This window comes from Misgurnus anguillicaudatus, chromosome 15 (assembly GCF_027580225.2).
Source record: "Misgurnus anguillicaudatus chromosome 15, ASM2758022v2, whole genome shotgun sequence".
Lineage (NCBI taxonomy): Eukaryota > Metazoa > Chordata > Actinopteri > Cypriniformes > Cobitidae > Misgurnus > Misgurnus anguillicaudatus.
In genome coordinates this window covers 24,008,724-24,024,788 of record NC_073351.2, presented here as the reverse complement: position 1 = coordinate 24,024,788, position 16,065 = coordinate 24,008,724, and the positions used below count along the sequence as shown (strand labels likewise).

At 42.4% G+C, this 16,065-nt stretch overlaps 1 long non-coding RNA gene across 2 annotated transcripts in view; it reads left to right on the top strand.

Moving 5' to 3' along the window:
• LOC129419438 (uncharacterized) overlaps positions 1 to 15,807 on the top strand; it is a 38,260-nt gene extending 22,453 nt beyond the window's left edge. For both annotated transcript variants that reach the window (XR_008636518.2, XR_008636517.2), the window contains one exon: positions 14,107 to 15,807. This is a non-coding gene — a long non-coding RNA (uncharacterized lncRNA). The remainder of the gene's footprint in view (positions 1 to 14,106) is intronic.
• Positions 15,808 to 16,065: the final 258 nt, after the last annotated feature.

Sequence of the window (16,065 nt, the reverse complement as noted above, 5' to 3'; positions counted from 1 at the left end):
TGTTTGTGTGTGTGTGTTGTTCACTTACCCTGCCATGTGCTCGTTAGAGCGATCCCTTTCACCTGTGTGTTGATTGTCTCGCTCCAGCTGTTCATCATTACATCATCTCCATAAAAACTCACCTGACTTTCTGTTCCCTGCCAGATTCTATTGTTTGCTCAGTCTCCGTGTTGCTTGGTTGTTCCCTGTGTTTTGGATTACGTGTTTCAGTTGGATGTGTATTGTCGTCGTCGTCTTCGTGTGGATGTTCCGTGTCAGCCTGGATTTCACCACTGCTCACCACTCCACCAACGTCGCACTCAAAACACCAACTTCCACCGTAGTCATCGTCACCATTGCCAACAACAACACCGGACTGGATTACTTCCGCATTTGACTTTGAATACTCTCTCTTTGTTTATATTTAATAAACATTGTTTCATTTTTACACCTGCGTTTGCTTCCGTCTTTACAAGTCATTACAGAAGAATCTGGCCAACATGGAAGCAGCAGGTGGCCAGCCGATCTCCGGGTTGGAAGAGTTTCTCCAGCGATCTCTGGCTCGTATGGATCATCAGGATCAAACCATCGAGGACATGCGGAAGGCCGTCCAGGCAATGGTGGCGAAGGTTTCCGAGCTCTCTCAGCGATCTCCGAACATCACGCCTCCCACTGCGCCACCCATGCCGCCCGCACCATCTTCACCTCCAGGGGGTAGTTTCATCCAGGAACCGAGACTGCCGATCCCGGAGAAATATGCCGGTGAGCCCAACTACTGTCGTACTTTTCTCTCTCATTGTTCTCTACATTTCGCCCAACAGCCCCGGACATTCTCGCTCGAGGAGACCAAAGTGGCGTTCACGCTCTCACTGCTCTCGGGCAAGGCTGCCCTCTGGGGGACGGCGGTATGGGAAAACCACGACAGCTGTTGTTCCTCGTTCGCCTCGCTTTCCGAAGAAATGAAGAGGGTTTTCGATCGCTCCGTCGCCGGGAGGGAGGCCGCCCAGCTCCTCACGGATCTCCAGCAGGGGGAGCGGTCGGTCTCGGACTATGCCATCGAGTTCCGTACCCTGGCGGCGGAGTGCAGGTGGAACGAGGAAGCGCAGTGGGACCATTTCCTGCATGGGTTGGCGGATCGGATCCATCGAGAGATCATCATGGCGGAATTACCGAAGTCGCTCAACGGTCTGGTGGACTTGGCGATCCGGGTTGACGCACGCCTGTCTACCGTTGCCAGAAGGAAGACTCAAGTTCTGCCCCTACGTCAAGCGGAGTCCACGGATCCTCCCATCGAAGTTTCCGCCGGTGGTCTCTCAGATCCGGAACCCATGCAGGTGGGTCGAGCTCGGTTACCCTGGAAGGAGAGGAATCGGCGGAGATCCTTGGGTCTTTGCCTATACTGTGGTGAGTCGGGTCACCAATGTCAGAGGTGCCCGGTAAAAGACCGAGCCCGATAGTAAAACAGAGGCTACTATCGGGCAGGATCTCCGCACAGAAGACCTCTACTACATCCACTCTCCTTCCGGTGAGACTACGGTGGTCCACTATGTCACACTCGGGGCACGCACTTCTGGATTCGGGGGCGGAGGGCAACTTCATCGACAGCTCACTAGCACGTAAGCTCAAGTTACCTTTCACTGCACTCTCCCACCAGATTGCGCCCTTCGCCCTCAATGGACATCAGTTACCCACTATCAAGTACACCACAGCACCTATCACACTCATCACTTCCGGAAACCACACAGAGACTATTTCATTTTTTATTACTGACACTGCTCTCTCTCCCATAGTTCTTGGTCATCCGTGGCTTCATTCCCATAACCCAAGAATTGACTGGAAACTGGGTTCTGTTACCAGCTGGAGCGAGGAGTGTCATAAGTCCTGTCTTGTCTCTGCTTGTGTTTCTGTGTCTGAGTCTGTGTTTCAGGGGAAAGCAGTGGATTTGTCTACCGTGCCCGCGGAGTACCATGACCTGAAGGAGGTGTTCAGTAAGTCGCGGGCTGATTCTCTTCCTCCTCATCGTCCCTATGACTGTGCGATAGACTTATTGCCAGGTACGTTTCCGCCTAAGGGCAAGTTATACTCTCTGTCTGTTCCGGAGATGGAGGCCATGGAGAAATATATTTCTGATTCTCTGGCAACGGGGTTCATTCGCCCTTCCTCATCTCCAGCGGGGGCGGGGTTCTTTTTTGTGGGGAGAAAGGACGGATCCTTGCGACCTTGTATTGACTACCGAGGGTTGAACAACATCACGGTAAAGAATACTTATCCTTTGCCGTTGATGTCTTCAGCTTTCGAGAGGTTGCAGGGAGCGTCCGTTTTCACTAAATTGGACTTACGTAATGCATATCATTTGGTTCGCATCAGGAAGGGGGATGAATGGAAGACTGCGTTTAACACCCCTCGTGGCCATTTTGAGTACTGCGTGATGCCTTTCGGTCTCACGAACTCGCCGGCAGTCTTCCAAGCACTCGTTAATGACGTGTTGCGAGACATGGTAGACCAGTTCATATATGTTTACCTGGATGACGTATTGATTTTTTCTTCGTCTCTCCAGGAACATTTGCAACACGTACGACGAGTGCTTCTGCGGTTGTTAGAGAATGGGCTTTTTGTCAAGGCGGAAAAATGCGTTTTTCATGCACAGTCTGTTTCTTTTTTAGGACACATCATTTCGACTGAGGGTGTTCGCATGGATCCTGAGCAAGTTAAGGCTGTGGTAGATTGGCCATCCCCAGAGTCTCGCAAGGCCCTGCAGAGATTTCTGGGGTTTGCCAATTTTTACCGGCGTTTCATTCGCAATTTCAGCCAACTAGCCGCGCCTCTGACCGCTTTGACTTCCCCTGGTTTGACGTTCAGGTGGTCAGACGCAGCTGAGGCTGCGTTTGCCAAACTGAAAAGCTGCTTTGTTTCAGCTCCCATTCTGGTAACCCCTGATCGTTCACGTCAATTCATAGTGGAGGTCGACGCGTCAGAGGTGGGGGTAGGAGCAGTGTTGTCCCAGCGCGCATCCTCAGACGGAAAGGTTCATCCTTGCGCGTATTTTTCCCATCGTTTATCTCCTGCGGAAGTTAATTATGACATTGGCAATCGAGAGTTGTTGGCGGTCAAGCCAGCACTGGAAGAATGGCGTCACTGGCTTGAGGGGTCGGGTGTACCTTTCATTGTATGGACGGACCATAAGAATCTCGAATACATTAGAACTGCCAAAAGACTTAACTCCAGGCAGGCTCGGTGGGCATTGTTTTTCGGACGTTTCGATTTTACTCTTTCTTACCGGCCGGGTTCCAAAAACATCAAACCCGATGCTTTATCCCGTCTTTTTGAGCGTTCCGATCGTACTGCTACTCCCGAGCCTATTTTACCAGAGAAAATCATTATCTCTGCGCTCAGATGGGAGGTCGAATCGAAGGTTTTGACAGCCTTAGAAGGGGTAACGCCCCCGGCTCGCTGCCCACCGAACCGTTTATTTGTGCCGGAAGGGTTACGGTCAGACGTTCTCCAGTGGGGTCATAGTTCCAGTGTTGCTTGTCACCCAGGGGTTAGTAGAACTAGGTTTCTAGTCAAGCAACGATTTTGGTGGCCTGGTATGGCTCGTGACGTCCACGACTTCGTCTTGGCTTGTTCGGTTTGTGCCGTTGGTAAGACTTCCAATCGTCCTCCAGATGGGTTACTTTTACCGCTGTCTGTCCCTTCGAGACCCTGGTCCCACATTTCGCTAGATTTTATTACCGCCCTCCCACCCTCTAAGGGTAATACGGTGATTTTGACCGTAGTGGACCGGTTCTCGAAGGCGACCCATTTCATTCCCTTGCCCAAATTACCATCAGCCAAGGAAACAGCGGTAGCTGTCATTGACCACGTCTTCCGAATACATGGCCTCCCGACAGACGTGGTCTCTGACAGGGGTCCCCAGTTTGTGTCCAAATTTTGGCGAGAATTCTGCAAATTGCTAGGGGCGACTGTTAGTCTTTCATCCGGGTTTCATCCCCAGAGCAACGGTCAAACCGAGCGAGCCAATCAGGACGTCGAAAGGGTGTTGCGATGTCTGGTTTCCAAGAATCCTTCGTCCTGGTGTCAGCAACTCTCAATTGTGGAGTACGCACACAATTCTCTGCCGGTGTCATCTACGGGCATGTCTCCATTTAAGTGTAGTTTAGGGTACCAACCACCTAATTTTGTCAGTACTGAATCCGAGGTGTCGGTTCCCTCCGCAAACGCACTAGTCCAGAGGTGCCACCGCACCTGGATCAGAGCTCGCAGAGCTCTGCTCCAGGCAAGGTCACGCACCAAGGCCAAGGCCGATCGCCACCGGTCGAAGCCTCCCCGATACGTCGTCGGTCAAAGAGTGTGGCTTTCTACCCAGAATATTCCGATGCGTTCCGTCTCGAATAAACTTGCTCCCAAATTTATTGGCCCGTTTTCTGTTACCAAAATCATTAATCCGGTAACAGTGCGTCTTAGCCTTCCTCCTGCGTACAGGAGGGTTCACCCCGTCTTTCATGTCTCCAAAATTAAACCGGTGATTTCTTCCCGTCTTAATCCGCATACCCCGGTTCCCCCTCCGCCTCGTATTGTTAATGGGGAGACCACTTATTCGGTTAACCGTATTCTGGACTCCAGACGGAGGGGACGCGGATTTCAGTACTTGGTGGATTGGGAAGGTTACGGTCCGGAGGAGAGAAGGTGGGTTCCTGCTCGGGACATACTGGATCACCGCCTTATTGATGAGTTCAATCAACAGGTAAAGCAGGCTGGGAACGCCGAGGGGCGTTCCTAGGGGGGAGGGTACTGTCACGGTAGGAAAATCCATTGTTTTCCTCCGTGTCATGTTTGTGTGTGTGTGTTGTTCACTTACCCTGCCATGTGCTCGTTAGAGCGATCCCTTTCACCTGTGTGTTGATTGTCTCGCTCCAGCTGTTCATCATTACATCATCTCCATAAAAACTCACCTGACTTTCTGTTCCCTGCCAGATTCTATTGTTTGCTCAGTCTCCGTGTTGCTTGGTTGTTCCCTGTGTTTTGGATTACGTGTTTCAGTTGGATGTGTATTGTCGTCGTCGTCTTCGTGTGGATGTTCCGTGTCAGCCTGGATTTCACCACTGTTCACCACTCCACCAACGTCGCACTCAAAACACCAACTTCCACCGTAGTCATCGTCACCATTGCCAACAACAACACTGGACTGGATTACTTCCGCATTTGACTTTGAATACTCTCTCTTTGTTTATATTTAATAAACATTGTTTCATTTTTACACCTGCGTTTGCTTCCGTCTTTACAAGTCATTACAGAACTAAGTTCTAAACGCTTTAGAACTATTTTTTGTTAGTTTATGTTAGCTGAAACATTAACTAATGTTAACAAATACAAGCAATATTTGGAACATACACAATATTGTTAAGTTAGAAAACATTTTGGCAAATACAAAAAACTGCACATTCACTTAAATATTTTATTAGTAAAGTGATTAATAAACCGAAGTCTAATAAATTCAAAGGTTTCCAGTTGTTTTAAATAAAATTATCCAAGTATATTTTTGGATAAATTCTGCAGTAAATGTAAAATGCTGTGTTTCTGGTGGATCATCTGAATCGGGTATCACTGATGCCCTTGTGGGTGTTGGACAGAGAGAGGGGACTGTGCCTCCGTATCTCCCCCATGGTCCTGTCTGTTTGCTGACAGGGGGCACGGCCTATTTTGACCCCTGGCTCTCAGTCCACTGAGCTGGCTAACTTCATTCTGCCCAATTGAGTTAGAGCCCAGATTATCCATGCATATTCAGCAGCCCTCCCCGTTTCATCCACCTACACGCCCATCAAAACAAAAGTGAATGCACAAATTCTCTCATAGATATTCATGTTCACCAACCTGCAAACAGTGCAGTATGCAGTTTATTACGGTGCAGCAGTTTGATGTGGACACTTTGTCCACATTTACCCACCGGTGCACTGATGTGTTTCTCTGGCAGGACAGATGTCATATGTAAGGCTTCTCCTTGTGTGTTTTTAATAAATCAGATATACCGGAGTTGTGCAATGCGCCATAAATCAATTACTTTCTCCATGCAGACAATTCTGCACGTCTTTCGCCCTCCGTCGTGTTTGTGTGTGCGGGGTGCGCGATGCCTCGTCTTGGCTCGACTCTTATGAAAGCTTTATTGGATTCTACCATCCCCGAAGGGAAAACGCTTTAAATGTCTTTGCAATTATACCTCTAATAACAGCGCTGTGCACTTGGGCCAAGTCAACGTTAAGGAACTGCAAGTTAGTCAGTCAATACAGGGGCTATTAATCTCTGTCACCTGTCTGTCACGTTGAGTCACGCGACAGCAGAGGCGTCTCTTGACCTGCGCGCGGCCCTGTGCCGTTAAGCGGAGGAGAGATTTCTGGAAGCTCTCGCGGGACAATCTTTAGGGTGAAGTGTTCAGACGGAGATGTAGATGATTTTTAGTCGCTAGCATTATACGCTTAACAGCATGACGACATCTGTCTCTTTTCCTCTGCATTGTCTCTGTATTAATAAACGTGCTCCGAATCAATGATACGCTATACAATATGCAAATTGAAACAGATGCACCGTCCCATTTAAATGAAACCTGTGAAGCAGCAAATGTTATATCCATTTTGAAGTAGACCTATTTCTGGATTAAAGGATTATTTCATCAAAAAAATTGTATCACTTTTTTGCCCTCGTGATGTTTTAAACCTCTACGACTTCTTTCTTTTGTGAAACGCAAATATTAAAAAATATGCATGCAGGTTTTTCCTATGCCACACATTCCTTTCAAGCTCCATCGGGATTCGGGACACATAAGGGTGATTCTCGCGAAATTAGACTTATGAGGTGTCGTGAAACATTTTGTTAAAAAAGTTAATACAAAGTAAGAGTAACAAAATAAGAAGCATACAGGTAAAAACATCTCTTCATTATTATTTTGCACATGATTTCAAATGACATCATACAAACCAATTTACTTATTTATTTTTCACATTTAAGGGGAACATTTTCATTACCGCAATGTGTCCGTGACTGGATTTTGGTTCTTTGACGTGGAAAATTTATAATTAAAACATCTAAAATATTGAAAGCTTCAGTGCATGTTATACTATAAACATTTACAGTAAAGAAACGTGGTATTTGGTGATCATTGGTAAATTTAGAGACAATAATAAGGAATATAAATGTGTCTAAGAAAAATGTTCTCATCCTCCGCAACAATTTTCAATCGTTGTTTAAGCCCTCAAGGAACTAACATTTTCAAAAAAATAGTTGGAAGGGACATTGACTGTGACACTCAAGATGTCTACCAGGTAAGCAGTTCTTATTTTTTCTCTCCAGATAAAAGTTGAAATTTTGTTTGTCATAGTACATATGCATATATTTAATGTAATATCGTGTTGCGGTAATGATCATTTTTTATAATGATAATCTAAAAAAAATAAATAATTCTATAGGAAATATTTTAAAATCCTCTAAAAATAATGGTTATAGTAAGTTCAGGCCTTATATGTGCAAAAAAAATTGGCTTCAATGGCTTTTTTTTTTTAAATCTGATGCTGGACACCTTTTAAGTCTGTATTTCGTGAGAATCAGCCATAAAAGTAGTTTAGGCAACTATTTATATTCCAAGGCTTCCGATGCCATATGCTTAGTTTAATGAACAGACTAAAATTTAATCTATTATTGATAAAAAAAAGTCATTTTCACTGTAGTTCTCAGATCTCATTGGTAATGTTTTCCCTCCTTCCCTTTTATCTTTCTTTTTTTTTTGATGGGCTCATTCCTGGATCAAACATTCATCATAACCAACCCTTGTTCTTTCCCATCTTTTCCCTTACCCTGACCTTCCATCCCTCTTCGGACTGTTTGATGAGAGGAATGTGATGTGAAATTGTCACACTACTCCTAAATGTCCAGGTCACACATGCTTTAAAAGAAGGTGGCCGAGTCAGATAGGGAAGCAAGTTATAGCAGAAACCTGAAGTGAGACGAAAAGGGAAAAAACAGGCTTGTGGTAGATGATTGCTGGGGCAGTTTACATAATGAAATGCGTGACCTGCACGGTCTCTATATATGGAAATCTTTTGGCGATGTTTGTGTTGATCTTTACAGATCTTATAAAGGTCACCTGGTGTTGTGAGTGCACGCTGAAAGGGAGTTCGCTCTGTTAGTGCTGATCATAATGCCAGGGCATAGCACGACCCCTGAAAACAAACAAGACTGTTTAAATGTAAAAAGAGGAAGAGAGAAGTGAAAAATTCAGTGAAGAAGCACTGCAAGGTATAACACAGTGTTCCATCCAAGACATTCCACCTTTTCCCATTCATTTTTAATGTGCCATATATCCTGGGTACACTGGAACATGACATCTACCCTGAAGTGTGTGCGACTTTCATCATGGATTCTGTGTGGGTTTATTTGTGTCTGTCTTGGAAATAAAAAGAGAAATACAAGCCTGTAAAAACATCTCTCGCTCTACCTATTAGGAATCTCTTCCAAATGTGTATTTACATCAATGAAAGAAAGGATTTGCATGAGCGGTATGAAATATCAGAAGTGAAAGCATAGTGCTTTCAGGCAGGATATATGTTGTCGCGCTTGTACACACACACTTTCATACGCCTTCCATCATCTGTGCCGTAAAAGTTAAATGCCTTGGGCTGTCCCTGCCCGGCTCTAAACGCCGTTGAACGTCATTGTTTGACTGCCGCTGTAAAAACTGAATGCCTCACTTTTTCTTCCACTTATCACTTCATCCCTCCATCTGATCTTTCCACTCCATAGCTCATAAATCTCTTATCCGCACGCGCCTGGTCTTTCTCTCCGTCTCATATATATCCACAACATCATATTAATTTGATCTCCCATGCATCTGAGGTCCCCTTTACTTTATAATTTATACAACTTTCCACTTTCTTTTACTTGTATGCATGTTATACATAACCTTTCTTGTTAATATTTATAATCCTCTCTCTTTTCTATACCTTCCTGCATAGCCGTTTTCTTTTTCTCTCTATGTATATATTTTGCAGCATGTGCTTCATCACATTTGGCAATGCATGCTTAAAGAGCTGTGAATTAATGCAAATGTACGACTGAAAAATGAGTATTCACCTACTTGCCAAAGTACAAAGAAGAGCAGCAACTTGTTACAATATTTTCCCTTTGTTATGAATAATTATTAAGAATGATTTGTGGTCTTTGCAAAACTGGGTTTTTTTCTATTGGTTAAATAAAGCGGGAGATTTCTGCTAAACCCCAACCGATATTAAGCAGTCTGGCTGATTAGACTGCCGTATAATTTTGCCCTGTCGCAATTTTTAAATCACAGCCGTTATAGTTTACAGCACTTATGTGCATGTGCTAATTTCTAGAAGTGCCAGTCGTGCGGAGCGCGTGTTTTTCTCCATACTTGTATGTGTGTATGCATTCAGGAAAATGTGTTTGTTAGGGGGATTTTTTGTAGTTAATTAGTTCAAAATTCTTTCATACAAACTTAGCATACCTGTTAATTAGCAAAAATATGACAGGATTTGACTTCCTGAAGAAGCTTTTATCACTTCACAGTATTGACAGTGGTGATGTAGATAGCAGTACAGTACCCAGCAGGGGTCAGGAGTCGTGTAACGGGGGTCATTGCAGATTGTATGCCCTGACACGGTGATTGACAGATGGCTGTGTCTCTGCAGTATAGGTCAGCATGGACAGGGTGAGACTACAGCGGGTCAACTAATACGCCGCTTGGCTGACGCAGCAGGCACGATTTCTACTTAGTCTGCATTGCTCCTACACAACCCAGTGCTCTATTATATGAGTTGTGTTGTGATTCACAAGGTTAGGGTATTTGTAGATGAAGGACTGAGATGCAAAACCCGTGTGCCTCTATTTTACTTTAATGGCAATGAAAAGGTTAATTAGCAATTAAATGCCTTATTTTCACAAATGTCAACTGCAAAACCCTTTATGTGCATGCAAGCTTTTCAGGCAAAACATCCACTTTGAAAAAAATATACATTTCTTTGGACAAGACGTAGGGCGAAATCCAAACAATGTTTTTGCACCCTTGAAGGGCACTTCGAGAAGGTAATGTCACTTAAACATTCTCTCTTTAAGATGTAAAATAAATCTTTGGTGTCCCTAGAATACGTATGTTAAGTTCTAGCTCAAAATACCATATAGATAATTTATGACAGTATGTTAAAATTCCCACTTTGTATGTGTATGCAAAAATGTGCTGTTTTTGGGCGTTTCCTTCTGACATCTCAAGGGGAGCCAAATTTTAACTACCTATTTTTTTACATGATTGCAGAGAATGGTTTACCAAAACTAAGTTACTGGGTTGATCTTTTTCACATTTTCTAGGTTGATATTTTATTGAAATGTTTTTTGTTTGTAATTAAAGCTTTTGTTCTCTTTAAAAGTCATTATTTCAGTCATGGAGTAATAAGTAAAATCAGCAGGGTTTTAATTACTGATAAATTACAGGCCTGGATTGGCCATAGCGAGAACTGCAAGAGTAACAACAATCTATTTGATGCAAAACTCATCAGTTAATTGGAAAAAAGTAAGTTTCATGTGTTTTCTCAAGTAAAAAAATATTAAAAGCCCATTATATATTTGTTCTTTTTTGACACAAGGTAGTCCTACCTTACGTTATCTGGAAATATACACTTAAAGGATTATTAGGAACGCCTGTTCAATTTCTCATTAATGCAATTATCTAATCAGCCAATCACATGGCAGTTGCTTCAATGCATTTAGGGGTGTGGCCCTGGTGAAAACATCTCCTGAACTCCAAACTGAATGTCAGAATGGGAAAGAAAGGTGATTTAAGCAATTTTGAGCATGGCATGGTTGATGGTGGCAGACGGGCCGGTCTGAGTATTTCACAATCTACTCAGTTATTGGGATTTTCACGCACAACCATTTCTAAGGTTTACAAAGAATGGTGTGAAAAGGGAAAAACATCCAGTATTCGGCAGTCCTGTGGGTGAAAATGCCTTGTTGATGCTAGAGGTCAGATGAGAATGGGCCGACTGATTCAAGCTGATAGAAGAGCAACTTTGACTGAAATAACCACTCGTTACAACCAATGCATGCAGCAAAGCATTTGTGAAGCCTCAACACGCACAACGTTGAGGCGGATGGGCTACAACAGCAGAAGACCCCACCGGGTACCACTCATCTCCACTACAAATAGGAAAAAGAGGCTACAATTTGCACAACACCAAAATTGGACAGTTGAAGACTGGAAAATGTTGCCTGGTCTGATGAGTCTCGATTTCTGTTGAGACATTCAGATGATAGAGTCAGAATTTGGCTTAAACAGAATGAGAACATGGATCCATCATGCCTTGTTACCACTGTGCAGGCTGCTGGTGGTGGTGTAATGGTGTTGGGGATGTTTTCTTGGCACACTTTAGGCCCCTTAGTGCCAATTGGGCATCGTTTAAATGCCACGGCCTACCTAAACATTGTTTCTGACCATGTCCATCCCTTTATGACCACCATGTACCCATCCTCTGACGGCTACTTCCAGCAGGATAATGCACCATGTCACAAAGCTTGAATCATCTGTTTCCCCTGCATACTTGATCAATATTGCTTGTGTATTAATAATAATATGGGGTAAACACAAACACATTTGTTCCCTTCAGTAGTTTATGAATAAGTTTAATTTAATAATATTAAAATACCCTATGGTAGGGCTGCACGATTATGGCAAAAAATCATAATTGTTTAGGCTACTGTATTTGCACTGAATTGGAAATTAAATATTTGAAAAATACAATGAATTGCTGCAGAGAACAGTGCACTATTGCAGACTTATGTAGGCTACTGAGGATTTAATTATATTATTTTAATATAGTTAATCATGAACTAAAGTGGGCCTGTCTAAGGCATGAAAACTCCAGAGTTGAAAATTAGTCCCAATCCAGCCCTGATAAAGTATGATGCATGATCGCTGTAATCACAAGAAGTTTTTTATAAGAATAATTTTCAAAAAGATTTGCTTAAAGTAAAATTACTTTACTTGTAACAAACAGGAAAGAATTTACAAACGTGTGAAAAGCTGTTACAGCACCTGCTGGGAGAGCGCCGTGACAGTTAAAAATATTATTAAAAATGGTTCTCATCTCACTATATCCAGAGGTACATCATAGTTATAGTGTACGTCAAAGTCATCCTATAGCCTATAATAAATCTGTGGGTAGCATTTAAAAAAACATTTCAAAATAAATGCAATATTTGCATTTTTAAAAGCAAAAAATTCAGCTTACCAGGTGAAGCAGCTCTTCACGCCTTCTAAAGTCCTGTAATCTCTTCGAATTCATGTCCAGGAGACACAATAATCTTTTACATTTTAATCCGTTAATTTTTTATATTTAAAAATGTTTGTGTACGAGTCTACGCGCGTCGTCCTGCTTATAGGAATTAACACGCTCTTTAAATAACAAAAACAATATTGCGCCATTGACTTTAGACAAGGTTTTAGTTGGTCAATGGCATAGCCTATTTTAAATGCCAAAAATGTGTCTCAACACACGTCGTTTTCAGCCCAGCACGGCCATGGGCGCATAAGTAGACGCAAATGCATTTTCTTTTTTAAGCAACTTTTCGCTCGGCGTGAAAATTATAACTGTGTCGGGCTAAAACTAGCAAAAACACTATGATAGGGCCCTAAAATGCAAGTAGAAACATTGCAAATAATGAAAGTCAGAATTCAAATGGTTAAAATAAAGAAACTGAACCAAACGTTAGGGGGCGCTGTGATGCTTGTGGCTGTCACATTTGTTGTATTCAGGTTCAAGTACTCACAAAACACCCAAGTTTAAATGTGATCCACATTCGTCTTAGCGGATTCTGCCAGGATAGATAGATAGATAGATAGATAGATAGATAGATAGATAGATAGACAGATAGACAGACAGACAGACAGACAGACAGACAGACAGACAGACAGACAGACAGACAGACAGATAGAGATGATTTCAAAGTCTCATTCAGTAGTGATTAAAAAGGTTGAGTCTAATTATTGCTTTTATGAGAGAGAAATGTATTGAGACCCCTTGTCGCCAAGAGTGCATTTCCACATTCTCTCACAGTCTGTATCTGTGAAGTGTTGCGACCACTTATGCATTTAATTCTATACTTTGCCTCCTCGGGGACACCAGAGGACACAGGCCTGCCTGCCACCTCCTCTCATTATTCATCAACAGCTTGCCGATCCTTTAAATCACATTTGCATATTCACAGGGAATTGTGGGAGATGTTGTCCTCTGGGGCCCGGACGGGGTCCTGCGTTGCATGCTTTTGCTCTTGAGAAGTCATTGAGTGAGCGAAGAGGAGTCCAAGCAAACGGTGAAATCTTACTGTGTTGTCCTAAACTGCTCAGCGCCACAGGATAAAGCATCCACTCGGTTTAATGAGGGCCTGCGCAGCTAGGGAACCGCTTTCCCGTTCTCCTCGCCTGTCATTAACATCCCGACAGTAGGGACACGGGATGGGCTGAAATGGAGAAATAATAGGCAATTTAGCGGTGTGTGGAGAGAAAAGGGGGATGAGAGGGAGGGCAGGGTCATCCCTCGTTCTGTTTTTAGGGGTACCATCCCTGTCATCCCTGCAGTGCCGCTGGCGGATAATGAGGCGGCAATGTAAGCATAAATAGGTCTAAAATAGAATGAAGGAATAAATAACTTTAATAGAATAGAATAAGTGAAGGGAGAAGAGAAACGTGCTTCTACCTTTGACTCCTCCCCTTGCTTTCTGTCTATCACACCGCATGCCCTGCACTTCTGTCCAGTCCTGTCTATGCCCTGTCCTTCAGACACCTTTTTGCAAGAGAACTGCTGTACAAGGACACAATGAGCTGTCCGGAAATCGTTGAAAAAACTACTGCAGTATTTGGGGAAGCCACTGTGAAACTAACTCTGTTGTTAAACTGCAAAAGTTGATGCTACACTACAAGTACTTCAATAGAATGCATCTACAATGAATGACATAGATAGATAGATACCAAAGTGAGTGTGTCACTAACGCAGTTGTTCTTCTAAATTGGAAATTATTTTTATTTAAATGTGTGAAACTGTAACTCTTATTAACAAACACTTATCTTCTTTTCAGGTATATTTGAATCTGCAGAATAGCTGTGTTATCATCATCGTGTCGTCTTTGCACAGCTTCTAATGTGGTGAGATGTGATAATGAACACGTTTGACAGGTGGGGGAAGCAAGGCAACGGGAATTTGAAACAGTCAAAACTTAACTTAATTACCAGCTTTTCAAAGCTACGTGTTTTTTTCTCACTCTCCTCACCTGTAACTTAGCCTCCTTAAAAGCGCTGCCTTACAAGAACGATTGCATGGGACAATTAGCAAAGTGCCTGGGTTTATTTGTGTATGCTTGCATGTGAAATAATACATCAACAGGCTAAGGTGCACAGCTGTGAGAAAGGATAACTGGGTTTTATTTCCAACTTGTTGACTCTGATGTCTGGCAGTGGCAGGTAGGGGGAAAGGAAATCGGTGTAATTATTCTCCGTGTGCAAGGGAGCCAGCTGGGGACCCCTTCAACAACATAGGCTAATTTATATCTCCGTGGCACTTTCCCGGTTTCTGACAGAGGCGCTTTCTGCTCTCCGAGCTCTCCTGTCCATACTTCTGGGAGCCCTACTGCTGCTACCACACCGCTTATAGACTCCCTCCAATCTCTGCTATTTCGCCGCACTGCACTGTGCGAGGAGCAAGTCATTATGAGAGCTGATGGTTCAGACAAAGTGAGTCACTCCCAGTACAAATGAACTATTGCCTCCAGAGACTGAGGGTTTTAATCCTTTTGAAATGAGAGGTTACAACAGCTTTTTGGTTTGGCAGTGTCTGATTTATTTTTATGTAATGCTGCAAGTTTTATTAGCATTGTTTTATGTTTTACATAGTTTGTTACGTTCTTCTAATTTGAATGGTGAAGCCGAATTGTAAAACTGTTATAGAAATGGGAGTTAAATAAAAATCTTATAGTGTCAGCATGTTTAAGATTTGAGAGAAGAAATCTGTCAAGACTTTTCTTACCGGTATGTGTGTGCTGCAACCAGTTTTTTATTCAGGCATTTTCAGGCCTCACCTAACTTATGAAGTTAAAGTTGAATTAGCTTAAGTTATCAAGTTTTTATTTTTATTATTTATAGCTAGTCGAGAAAGTTTAAATGAATTGTAAATTCAAGTTGATTAAACTTAAAAATGTAAGTTCAACAAGGATGTTTTTCAGTATAGAGGAGAACCGGGGCGAAAAAACATGGGATGAAAATAACAAAGCGATTTTTTCCAAACCCTGATAAGATTTGCATTTCAAACTATGACAGCATCTTTAGCACGCAACCCTCGACAGAGCTGAAAAATATTGCGTTATTTCCTCAACGTTTTGCGTGTGTGGGTCCAAAAAGCTGTTTTCAACCATGATAAGTAAATTAATCATTTTAAATTAATACATTTAATAATATTAATAATACTTTTTTATAACGTGTTGTGTTTTTCATTTTCATTTCATGTGTTACAGTACTGATCAATCCTCAGGTTATTAAGTGTTCCAGCACATCCTGAAATTTGACTTCTCAAAGTTTTTCAAAATAAAGTTAATTGGGTTTAAATGTATACTGTAAAAAATACTTTGCTGCCTTAACATTTTTTGTTAAATCAACTCAGATTTACAAGTCATGTCAACAGAGATGAGTTGTCACAACTTATAAAATATAGTTGAGAAAAGTCAACTTAATTTTATAAGTTATAACAACTCACCTGTAGTTATAACAACTCATCTTTAGTCAAGATAAATAATAGTAAATTACTTGTAAATCCGAGTTGATTCAAAAAAAAATTTTAAGACAGCAAAGTATTTTTACAGTGCAGGACAAAAGTAAAAAGTGTTACTTTCGTCCCGCTGCTAATACTGTTGCATTACTGGTATGTTGAAAATGTATATGATTCTAATTTGATTTCATTTCATTTTCATAGTGTTCAAACTGTTTAAAAAATCTTTTATTCTCAACAATTTAAGTTTGTACTGTCAGGTTGCTTTTGAAACATTTTA